Consider the following 14,084-nt stretch of genomic DNA (forward strand, 5'->3'; position numbering starts at 1 on the left):
CTAAGTAAGTCACATAATCAACTGCTTATGCTCCAGTTATATTTGTGTCCAAGAGGACAACCACATATTTTGTAATGAGTCTATTGCACGCCTGAAGCGTGGTAGACTAGTCGATTCCAATAATAAAATTCCTTGAAAATTGGAGCAAGTAATTAAGATGGTCAAGTCGAGGTTATAGTAATAAGATCTAAAGACGAGACAATAGACATGATGGTTCAAGAAGAACCTCAGGTACCTGAAAATAAAGAGATCTCGATAAGTTGTATCATGTCTAACATACGTATGGAATCAAAATAAAAATCGACGTCGTTATACTTTTGTATATAATGTAGCGCTTAAAATGATTAAATGATAAGGATCAAGATTTAAGATCTGCCTATGAATGAATATTAAGAAATGATTGGCCAAAATAGAAAGACGCAAATAAGGCAGAGTTTAGTTCTCTAATGAACTGGAAAGTTTCTGGACCAACAGTCCATACAACTAAAGTTGTAAAATATGCTAGATACAAAAGTGTCTTTTAAGCGAATCATGTGAAAATAAAATTAAGTGATATAAGTCAAAATTGGTGGCACAAGAATTTTCACAAATACCTATGATTGATTATGAGAAAACGTATTCTTCAGTGGTGGATGCATTGACTTTCCAATATCTTATTAGTCTGGTAATATATAAAAGAGAATTGACACGCGTCTTATGAAAGTTATGTATCACTTGATACTAAGTCATATAAAATAAGTTCTCGCGAATATTATGAGTATTATATAAATTCAGATCTGAATACATATACATGTTATATATGTTATTGAATTGAATATAATTGGAACTCCCCATGAGTATCCTAAAGCATTTGAGTGCTTAAGAGGTTAATTGAAACACCTTATGGATGTAACAATAGTGCACCAATACTCCAATAAACATACCTAGAAAATGTGTATCTGGTTATTATGGAAACTCAATGTACACAGTGTACAAACATGGTACAATATGGATTTTGGATATAAAAGCTAGTGTTTATGGCATTTTTGCATATGATATAGATATCAATGTGTTAAATGCGAAAATTTATGTAGCAAAACTTCTAAAGAGTGAAAGCACATGCATATTTGGATAAAATGGAAAGAATTCCCTCATGGATTGATAATGCTAGAAGCTTTAATGATGTCAAAACCTCAAGAATGTATTGTATGAAGTTGACAAAATACGCATCTAAATAGTCGAAACGAGTGTTGTATAACTCGAGATATTCGCATAAAGAGGGATATAAGTTTGATTAAATTAGCCATGTTCTATGAACATTCTACTTTTAAAAGTTCACTATAATCGCAATTTATAGTAATGATGTCTAGGCATCATTGAGAGAAATTGTCGAGCTTTTAGAGGGAGAATTTTTGAATGACCTTGGCACGGTCTAATTATTACTCGAACTGCAGTTCGAGTATATATGTAATTATATTTTACTAATCCCTCAAGTACATCTAGAAGATGATGTTTGGATATTTTAGTATGGACATAGTTAAACTTTAAAGTATGTTAAAGGTTGTTAAGTCATTTGTTATAAGAAATGACTATTATCATCTCCTACCAAAGTAGAGATTCTCATTCTAGAAGTACCATCATTAAATGCATAAGTGCATTAATATGTTTTGCTAGCTATGTGTGGTTATAATATCTTTTACTTGAGCTTATTGTCATGATATAAACTTTGTCAAGTAAAGAGACATTGGAATGAGTTCAAGGAAATATTTCAGGTATAAACGATATTTGATTATATTTTACTAACCCATCAAAAGAAGTTTTGTTAGTCTTGTAGATGCAGGAATGTAACAAAACACAGTCGTGCACATTAAGGGATCAAACGACAAATCATTGGTTACAAAAGCTTTGTTCGACTTTCAAGGAAGATGGACACACGTCACTTAAAGGATACATGTTAAAATGAGGGGGAGACTTATTCAAGTTGCACTCTTTTTCCCTTAACTAAGTTTTGTCCCATTGGGTTTTCTTAGTAAGGTTTTTAATGAGGCAACATACCTGATCCAAAAGTATCAGGAGGAGAAAATACGCGCTGCACTCTTTTTCCCTTAGCTGAGGTTTTGTCCCACTGGGTTTTCCTAACAAGGTTTTTAACGAGGCAGCATCACCAAGCGTATTAAAGGTATGTGGATAGTCAAGGAGGAGTGTTATGAATGTATCATTTATATTGTGACTCTCCACATACATAACTTATCTAACTCCTATCTCTTTAGTTCCTTTAATATTAATCTATGTGCCTATATGTATAATGGCATTTGTGTATGGTGAAAATAGATCAATCAATAAGATTTACAATCTCATTTTCTTATTCTTCCCTTCATATTGCTAATAGGTTAGGTTGTTTCACAACAATTTTATTTGTTATTTATGAATTTTAGAAAAAAAGATAATTTTAAAAAATAAAATGATAAGTTTGTCGGAAATTTGTAGGAAATTGACGGCAGTTGCTACAAATTTCCTACAAAAACGCTAGTATTCAACAAATTAAGAAGAAAACATAATTTTAAAAAAATAAAATATTAGATTTGTCAGAAACTTATAGCAAAGTGACACCAGTTGCTACAAATTTCCTACAAAAAAAAGTTATTTTATTTGTTATTTATGAATTTTAGAATAAAATATAATTTAAAAAAATAAAATGATAAGTTTGTCGGAAATTTATAGCAAATAGACAGCAGTTGCTACAAATTTGCTACAAAAGGCTATTATTCAACAAATTAAGAAGAAAACATAATTTTAAAAAATAAAATATTAGATTTGCAGGAAATTTATAGCAAAGTGACACCAGTGATACAAATTTCCTACAAAAAAAGTTATTTTATTTGTTATTTATCAATTTGTGGAAACCCAAAACTTTTCCACAAATTTCCTACAAATTTGCCACACAAAAAGGCTAGTATTCAACAAATTAAGAAGAAAACATAATTTTAAAAAAATAAAATATTAGATTTGTCAGAAATTTGTAGCAAATTGACACCAGTTGCTACAAATTTCCTACAAAAAAGTTATTTTATTTGTTATTTACGAATTTTAGAAAAAAAGATAATTTTAAAAAATAAAATGATAAGAGGAAATTGACAGCAGTTGCTACAAATTTCCTACAAAAACGCTAGTATTCAACAAATTAAGAAGAAAACATAATTTTAAAAAATAAAATATTAGATTTGCAGGAAATTTATAGCAAAGTGACACCAGTGATACAAATTTCCTACAAAAAAATTTCCATCTTGTGCGATCACAAAAAAAATCAACCCGAACATTTGCTGCGATGACATGCCTTCACGTACTTTCTAAGTATCAACTTGCCTGCGTGCTTCTTTTCAACATGCTTGCTTCTTTCTTCTGCCGGTCATAAAACCATGATCAGACCTTGCTGATGCTTTCTTTCTCCGACATGAAAAAGCTTGTTCTACACCCTGCAGTTTAGAGGGCTGCTTCCCCTTTCCCGAACAAGACTCTCAAACCGGCACTCGTATCTCAACCTCCGCTCTGATACCAGTTATTGGGTTTTAAACAATAATCACTCTTAAGAACAAACTCACAAAGATGAAACTTTGTTGCTTCAAAACCCACACCTTCATTCATTAGAAAAGTTTACATTAAATAGACTCAAGACCATGCATACTGCCCACGTTTTCATTGACCAGCTACACCCTAAAAACTTGCTACATATACTCCACTACCTAGACTCATTCAAAATAATAAAAACCATGTGACTAAATACTAAATTCTGCAATCCATTTGAACCCCACCCGTATCCGTGAACCGAACTTGACCCATCAAGATTATCCAACATTCTACTCCTAGGAATAAATCATTCGCTCTGTGTTAAACTTGGTTCTGAATGCAAAAATACCGTTTGATAAGTGACCTGAATCACTGAATATTACTGTTTGATAAATGATCAAATAATGAAAGTAATATATGCAGATTGATTAGGATTGTGCTGGTGTGCTTGCTGGGACAAGAATATGAGGTCTAACTGTGCTTTCTGATGGAGTCCAAAATCTAATCGAAAAGGGTTACAGAAAAATCACATCATTTTTCATTCTTAACGCCATAACATGGGTTCTTGTCTGCTTGCTGTTGATCTTGGATTTACGGGTCCAAATTACTCGATTTCAACTGCACATGCTACTTTAAATTATTGTTGTTCTGCTACTACAAATCATATCCAAAGAGGGGAAGCTGATATGATGATTGCTACCGGCATTGAAGGTGCTATTATTCATATTGGCTTGGGTAGTTTTGTGCCTGCAAGCACTAATAGAAAACTACATTTTTTCCTACAAATTTCCCAAAATTTCCCACAACTCAATTTTTTTACAATTTTCCTACAATTTTTTAACAAAAAAGAAAAACAAAAAAAAAAGAACCCAAAACTTTTCCACAAATTTCCTACAAATTTGCCTCACAATAAGCATTTGTAGCAATTTCGTCGCAAACTTTATAACCTTTTCGACAAATTTCAGACAAAAATTATAAAATTTTATATTATTTGTAACTACAACAAAATAAATAATTTGAAAAATATAAAATAGTAAATTTGTCGGAAATTTGTAGCAAATTTAAATCAGTTGCTACAAATTTCCTACATAAAAGTTATTTTATTTGTTATTTATTAATTTTAGAAAAAAAAAGAAAATTTAAAGAAATAAAATGATAAGTTTGTCGGAAATTTTGTAGCAAATTGACAACAGTTGCTACAAATTTCCTACAAAAACGCTAGTATTCAACAAATTAAGAAGAAAACATAATTTTAAAAATAAAATAAAATATTAGATTTGTCAGAAATTTGTAGCAAATTGACACCAGTTGCTACAAATTTCCTACAAAAAAGTTATTTTATTTGTTATTTATGAATTTTAGAAAAAAAGATAATTTTAAAAAATAAAATGATAAGTTTGTCGGAAATTTGTAGGAAATTAACGGCAGTTGCTACAAATTTCCTACAAAAACGCTAGTATTCAACAAATTAAGAAGAAAACATAATTTTAAAAAAATAAAATATTAGATTTGTCAGAAACTTATAGCAAAGTGACACCAGTTGCTACAAATTTCCTACAAAAAAAGTTATTTTATTTGTTATTTATGAATTTTAGAATAAAATATAATTTAAAAAAATAAAATGATAAGTTTGTCGGAAATTTATAGCAAATAGACAGCAGTTGCTACAAATTTGCTACAAAAGGCTAGTATTCAACAAATTAAGAAGAAAACATAATTTTAAAAAATAAAATATTAGATTTGCAGGAAATTTATAGCAAAGTGACACCAGTGATACAAATTTCCTACAAAAAAATTTCCATCTTGTGCGATCACAAAAAAAATCAACCCGAACACTTGCTGCGATGACATGCCTTCACGTACTTTCTAAGTATCAACTTGCCTGCGTGCTTCTTTTCAACATGCTTGCTTCTTTCTTCTGCCGGTCATAAAACCATGATCAGAACTTGCTGATGCTTTCTTTCTCCGACATGAAAAACGCCTGTTCTACACCCTGCAGTTTAGAGGGCTGCTTCCCCTTTCCCGAACAAGACTCTCAAACCGGCACTCGTATCTCAACCTCCGCTCTGATACCAGTTATTGGGTTTTAAACAATAATCACTCTTAAGAACAAACTCACAAAGATGAAACTTTGTTGCTTCAAAACCCACACCTTCATTCATTAGAAAAGTTTACATTAAATAGACTCAAGACCATGCATACTGCCCACGTTTTCATTGACCAGCTACACCCTAAAAACTTGCTACATATACTCCACTACCTAGACTCATTCAAAATAATAAAAACCATGTGACTAAATACTAAATTCTGCAATCCATTTGAACCCCACCCGTATCCGTGAACCGAACTTGACCCATCAAGATTATCCAACATTCTACTCCTTGGAATAAATCATTCGCTCTGTTTAAACTTGGTTCTGAATGCAAAAATACCGTTTGATAAGTGACCTGAATCACTGAATATTACCGTTTGATAAATGATCAAATAATGAAAGTAATATATGCAGATTGATTAGGATTGTGCTGGTGTGCTTGCTGGGACAAGAATATGAGGTCTAACTGTGCTTTCTGATGGAGTCCAAAATCTAATCGAAAAGGGTTACAGAAAAATCACATCATTTTTCATTCTTAACGCCATAACATGGGTTCTTGTCTGCTTGCTGTTGATCTTGGATTTACGGGTCCAAATTACTCGAATTCAACTGCACATGCTACTTTAAATTATTGTTGTTCTGCTACTACAAATCATATCCAAAGAGGGGAAGCTGATATGATGATTGCTAGCGGCATTGAAGGTGCTATTATTCATATTGGCTTGGGTAGTTTTGTGCCTGCAAGCACTAATAGAAAACTACATTTTTTCCTACAAAAGTTTCCTACAAATTTCCCACAACTCAATTTTTTTACAATTTTCCTACAATTTTTTGACAAAAAAGAAAAACAAAAAAAAAAAACCCAAAACTTTTCCACAAATTTCCTACAAATTTGCCACACAATAAGCATTTGTAGCAATTTCGTCGCAAACTTTATAACCTTTTCGACAAATTTCAGACAAAAATTATAAAATTTTATATTATTTGTAACTACAACAAAATAAATAATTTGAAAAATATAAAATAGTAAATTTGTCGGAAATTTGTAGCAAATTTAAATCAGTTGCTACAAATTTCCTACATAAAAGTTATTTTATTTGTTATTTATTAATTTTAGAAAAAAAAGAAAATTTAAAGAAATAAAATGATAAGTTTGTCGGAAATTTTGTAGCAAATTGACAACAGTTGCTACAAATTTCCTACAAAAACGCTAGTATTCAACAAATTAAGAAGAAAACATAATTTTAAAAAAAATAAAATATTAGATTTGTCAGAAATTTGTAGCAAATTGACACCAGTTGCTACAAATTTCCTACAAAAAAGTTATTTTATTTGTTATTTATGAATTTTAGAAAAAAAGATAATTTTAAAAAATAAAATGATAAGTTTGTCGGAAATTTGTAGGAAATTAACGGCAGTTGCTACAAATTTCCTACAAAAACGCTAGTATTCAACAAATTAAGAAGAAAACATAATTTTAAAAAAATAAAATATTAGATTTGTCAGAAACTTATAGCAAAGTGACACCAGTTGCTACAAATTTCCTACAAAAAAAAGTTATTTTATTTGTTATTTATGAATTTTAGAATAAAATATAATTTAAAAAAATAAAATGATAAGTTTGTCGGAAATTTATAGCAAATAGACAGCAGTTGCTACAAATTTGCTACAAAAGGCTAGTATTCAACAAATTAAGAAGAAAACATAATTTTAAAAAATAAAATATTAGATTTGCAGGAAATTTATAGCAAAGTGACACCAGTGATACAAATTTCCTACAAAAAAATTTCCATCTTGTGCGATCACAAAAAAAATCAACCCGAACACTTGCTGCGATGACATGCCTTCACGTACTTTCTAAGTATCAACTTGCCTGCGTGCTTCTTTTCAACATGCTTGCTTCTTTCTTCTGCCGGTCATAAAACCATGATCAGAACTTGCTGATGCTTTCTTTCTCCGACATGAAAACGCCTGTTCTACACCCTGCAGTTTAGAGGGCTGCTTCCCCTTTCCCGAACAAGACTCTCAAACCGGCACTCGTATCTCAACCTCCGCTCTGATACCAGTTATTGGGTTTTAAACAATAATCACTCTTAAGAACAAACTCACAAAGATGAAACTTTGTTGCTTCAAAACCCACACCTTCATTCATTAGAAAAGTTTACATTAAATAGACTCAAGACCATGCATACTGCCCACGTTTTCATTGACCAGCTACACCCTAAAAACTTGCTACATATACTCCACTACCTAGACTCATTCAAAATAATAAAAACCATGTGACTAAATACTAAATTCTGCAATCCATTTGAACCCCACCCGTATCCGTGAACCGAACTTGACCCATCAAGATTATCCAACATTCTACTCCTTGGAATAAATCATTCGCTCTGTTTAAACTTGGTTCTGAATGCAAAAATACCGTTTGATAAGTGACCTGAATCACTGAATATTACCGTTTGATAAATGATCAAATAATGAAAGTAATATATGCAGATTGATTAGGATTGTGCTGGTGTGCTTGCTGGGACAAGAATATGAGGTCTAACTGTGCTTTCTGATGGAGTCCAAAATCTAATCGAAAAGGGTTACAGAAAAATCACATCATTTTTCATTCTTAACGCCATAACATGGGTTCTTGTCTGCTTGCTGTTGATCTTGGATTTACGGGTCCAAATTACTCGAATTCAACTGCACATGCTACTTTAAATTATTGTTGTTCTGCTACTACAAATCATATCCAAAGAGGGGAAGCTGATATGATGATTGCTAGCGGCATTGAAGGTGCTATTATTCATATTGGCTTGGGTAGTTTTGTGCCTGCAAGCACTAATAGAAAACTACATTTTTTCCTACAAAAGTTTCCTACAAATTTCCCACAACTCAATTTTTTTACAATTTTCCTACAATTTTTTGACAAAAAAGAAAAACAAAAAAAAAAAACCCAAAACTTTTCCACAAATTTCCTACAAATTTGCCACACAATAAGCATTTGTAGCAATTTCGTCGCAAACTTTATAACCTTTTCGACAAATTTCAGACAAAAATTATAAAATTTTATATTATTTGTAACTACAACAAAATAAATAATTTGAAAAATATAAAATAGTAAATTTGTCGGAAATTTGTAGCAAATTTAAATCAGTTGCTACAAATTTCCTACATAAAAGTTATTTTATTTGTTATTTATTAATTTTAGAAAAAAAAGAAAATTTAAAGAAATAAAATGATAAGTTTGTCGGAAATTTTGTAGCAAATTGACAACAGTTGCTACAAATTTCCTACAAAAACGCTAGTATTCAACAAATTAAGAAGAAAACATAATTTTAAAAAAAATAAAATATTAGATTTGTCAGAAATTTGTAGCAAATTGACACCAGTTGCTACAAATTTCCTACAAAAAAGTTATTTTATTTGTTATTTATGAATTTTAGAAAAAAAGATAATTTTAAAAAATAAAATGATAAGTTTGTCGGAAATTTGTAGGAAATTAACGGCAGTTGCTACAAATTTCCTACAAAAACGCTAGTATTCAACAAATTAAGAAGAAAACATAATTTTAAAAAAATAAAATATTAGATTTGTCAGAAACTTATAGCAAAGTGACACCAGTTGCTACAAATTTCCTACAAAAAAAAGTTATTTTATTTGTTATTTATGAATTTTAGAATAAAATATAATTTAAAAAAATAAAATGATAAGTTTGTCGGAAATTTATAGCAAATAGACAGCAGTTGCTACAAATTTGCTACAAAAGGCTAGTATTCAACAAATTAAGAAGAAAACATAATTTTAAAAAATAAAATATTAGATTTGCAGGAAATTTATAGCAAAGTGACACCAGTGATACAAATTTCCTACAAAAAAATTTCCATCTTGTGCGATCACAAAAAAAATCAACCCAAACACTTGCTGCGATGACATGCCTTCACGTACTTTCTAAGTATCAACTTGCCTGCGTGCTTCTTTTCAACATGCTTGCTTCTTTCTTCTGCCGGTCATAAAACCATGATCAGAACTTGCTGATGCTTTCTTTCTCCGACATGAAAACGCCTGTTCTACACCCTGCAGTTTAGAGGGCTGCTTCCCCTTTCCCGAACAAGACTCTCAAACCGGCACTCGTATCTCAACCTCCGCTCTGATACCAGTTATTGGGTTTTAAACAATAATCACTCTTAAGAACAAACTCACAAAGATGAAACTTTGTTGCTTCAAAACCCACACCTTCATTCATTAGAAAAGTTTACATTAAATAGACTCAAGACCATGCATACTGCCCACGTTTTCATTGACCAGCTACACCCTAAAAACTTGCTACATATACTCCACTACCTAGACTCATTCAAAATAATAAAAACCATGTGACTAAATACTAAATTCTGCAATCCATTTGAACCCCACCCGTATCCGTGAACCGAACTTGACCCATCAAGATTATCCAACATTCTACTCCTTGGAATAAATCATTCGCTCTGTTTAAACTTGGTTCTGAATGCAAAAATACCGTTTGATAAGTGACCTGAATCACTGAATATTACCGTTTGATAAATGATCAAATAATGAAAGTAATATATGCAGATTGATTAGGATTGTGCTGGTGTGCTTGCTGGGACAAGAATATGAGGTCTAACTGTGCTTTCTGATGGAGTCCAAAATCTAATCGAAAAGGGTTACAGAAAAATCACATCATTTTTCATTCTTAACGCCATAACATGGGTTCTTGTCTGCTTGCTGTTGATCTTGGATTTACGGGTCCAAATTACTCGAATTCAACTGCACATGCTACTTTAAATTATTGTTGTTCTGCTACTACAAATCATATCCAAAGAGGGGAAGCTGATATGATGATTGCTAGCGGCATTGAAGGTGCTATTATTCATATTGGCTTGGGTAGTTTTGTGCCTGCAAGCACTAATAGAAAACTACATTTTTTCCTACAAAAGTTTCCTACAAATTTCCCACAACTCAATTTTTTTACAATTTTCCTACAATTTTTTGACAAAAAAGAAAAACAAAAAAAAAAACCCAAAACTTTTCCACAAATTTCCTACAAATTTGCCACACAATAAGCATTTGTAGCAATTTCGTCGCAAACTTTATAACCTTTTCGACAAATTTCAGACAAAAATTATAAAATTTTATATTATTTGTAACTACAACAAAATAAATAATTTGAAAAATATAAAATAGTAAATTTGTCGGAAATTTGTAGCAAATTTAAATCAGTTGCTACAAATTTCCTACATAAAAGTTATTTTATTTGTTATTTATTAATTTTAGAAAAAAAAGAAAATTTAAAGAAATAAAATGATAAGTTTGTCGGAAATTTTGTAGCAAATTGACAACAGTTGCTACAAATTTCCTACAAAAACGCTAGTATTCAACAAATTAAGAAGAAAACATAATTTTAAAAAAAATAAAATATTAGATTTGTCAGAAATTTGTAGCAAATTGACACCAGTTGCTACAAATTTCCTACAAAAAAGTTATTTTATTTGTTATTTATGAATTTTAGAAAAAAAGATAATTTTAAAAAATAAAATGATAAGTTTGTCGGAAATTTGTAGGAAATTAACGGCAGTTGCTACAAATTTCCTACAAAAACGCTAGTATTCAACAAATTAAGAAGAAAACATAATTTTAAAAAAATAAAATATTAGATTTGTCAGAAACTTATAGCAAAGTGACACCAGTTGCTACAAATTTCCTACAAAAAAAAGTTATTTTATTTGTTATTTATGAATTTTAGAATAAAATATAATTTAAAAAAATAAAATGATAAGTTTGTCGGAAATTTATAGCAAATAGACAGCAGTTGCTACAAATTTGCTACAAAAGGCTAGTATTCAACAAATTAAGAAGAAAACATAATTTTAAAAAATAAAATATTAGATTTGCAGGAAATTTATAGCAAAGTGACACCAGTGATACAAATTTCCTACAAAAAAATTTCCATCTTGTGCGATCACAAAAAAAATCAACCCAAACACTTGCTGCGATGACATGCCTTCACGTACTTTCTAAGTATCAACTTGCCTGCGTGCTTCTTTTCAACATGCTTGCTTCTTTCTTCTGCCGGTCATAAAACCATGATCAGAACTTGCTGATGCTTTCTTTCTCCGACATGAAAACGCCTGTTCTACACCCTGCAGTTTAGAGGGCTGCTTCCCCTTTCCCGAACAAGACTCTCAAACCGGCACTCGTATCTCAACCTCCGCTCTGATACCAGTTATTGGGTTTTAAACAATAATCACTCTTAAGAACAAACTCACAAAGATGAAACTTTGTTGCTTCAAAACCCACACCTTCATTCATTAGAAAAGTTTACATTAAATAGACTCAAGACCATGCATACTGCCCACGTTTTCATTGACCAGCTACACCCTAAAAACTTGCTACATATACTCCACTACCTAGACTCATTCAAAATAATAAAAACCATGTGACTAAATACTAAATTCTGCAATCCATTTGAACCCCACCCGTATCCGTGAACCGAACTTGACCCATCAAGATTATCCAACATTCTACTCCTTGGAATAAATCATTCGCTCTGTTTAAACTTGGTTCTGAATGCAAAAATACCGTTTGATAAGTGACCTGAATCACTGAATATTACCGTTTGATAAATGATCAAATAATGAAAGTAATATATGCAGATTGATTAGGATTGTGCTGGTGTGCTTGCTGGGACAAGAATATGAGGTCTAACTGTGCTTTCTGATGGAGTCCAAAATCTAATCGAAAAGGGTTACAGAAAAATCACATCATTTTTCATTCTTAACGCCATAACATGGGTTCTTGTCTGCTTGCTGTTGATCTTGGATTTACGGGTCCAAATTACTCGAATTCAACTGCACATGCTACTTTAAATTATTGTTGTTCTGCTACTACAAATCATATCCAAAGAGGGGAAGCTGATATGATGATTGCTAGCGGCATTGAAGGTGCTATTATTCATATTGGCTTGGGTAGTTTTGTGCCTGCAAGCACTAATAGAAAACTACATTTTTTCCTACAAAAGTTTCCTACAAATTTCCCACAACTCAATTTTTTTACAATTTTCCTACAATTTTTTGACAAAAAAGAAAAACAAAAAAAAAACCCAAAACTTTTCCACAAATTTCCTACAAATTTGCCACACAATAAGCATTTGTAGCAATTTCGTCGCAAACTTTATAACCTTTTCGACAAATTTCAGACAAAAATTATAAAATTTTATATTATTTGTAACTACAACAAAATAAATAATTTGAAAAATATAAAATAGTAAATTTGTCGGAAATTTGTAGCAAATTTAAATCAGTTGCTACAAATTTCCTACATAAAAGTTATTTTATTTGTTATTTATTAATTTTAGAAAAAAAAAGAAAATTTAAAGAAATAAAATGATAAGTTTGTCGGAAATTTTGTAGCAAATTGACAACAGTTGCTACAAATTTCCTACAAAAACGCTAGTATTCAACAAATTAAGAAGAAAACATAATTTTAAAAAAAATAAAATATTAGATTTGTCAGAAATTTGTAGCAAATTGACACCAGTTGCTACAAATTTCCTACAAAAAAGTTATTTTATTTGTTATTTATGAATTTTAGAAAAAAAGATAATTTTAAAAAATAAAATGATAAGTTTGTCGGAAATTTGTAGGAAATTAACGGCAGTTGCTACAAATTTCCTACAAAAACGCTAGTATTCAACAAATTAAGAAGAAAACATAATTTTAAAAAAATAAAATATTAGATTTGTCAGAAACTTATAGCAAAGTGACACCAGTTGCTACAAATTTCCTACAAAAAAAAGTTATTTTATTTGTTATTTATGAATTTTAGAATAAAATATAATTTAAAAAAATAAAATGATAAGTTTGTCGGAAATTTATAGCAAATAGACAGCAGTTGCTACAAATTTGCTACAAAAGGCTAGTATTCAACAAATTAAGAAGAAAACATAATTTTAAAAAATAAAATATTAGATTTGCAGGAAATTTATAGCAAAGTGACACCAGTGATACAAATTTCCTACAAAAAAATTTCCATCTTGTGCGATCACAAAAAAAATCAACCCAAACACTTGCTGCGATGACATGCCTTCACGTACTTTCTAAGTATCAACTTGCCTGCGTGCTTCTTTTCAACATGCTTGCTTCTTTCTTCTGCCGGTCATAAAACCATGATCAGAACTTGCTGATGCTTTCTTTCTCCGACATGAAAACGCCTGTTCTACACCCTGCAGTTTAGAGGGCTGCTTCCCCTTTCCCGAACAAGACTCTCAAACCGGCACTCGTATCTCAACCTCCGCTCTGATACCAGTTATTGGGTTTTAAACAATAATCACTCTTAAGAACAAACTCACAAAGATGAAACTTTGTTGCTTCAAAACCCACACCTTCATTCATTAGAAAAGTTTACATTAAATAGACTCAAGACCATGCATACTGCCCACGTTTTC

This window comes from Helianthus annuus, chromosome 2, assembly GCF_002127325.2.
Source record: "Helianthus annuus cultivar XRQ/B chromosome 2, HanXRQr2.0-SUNRISE, whole genome shotgun sequence".
In the NCBI taxonomy this organism is placed as follows: Eukaryota; Viridiplantae; Streptophyta; class Magnoliopsida; order Asterales; family Asteraceae; genus Helianthus; species Helianthus annuus.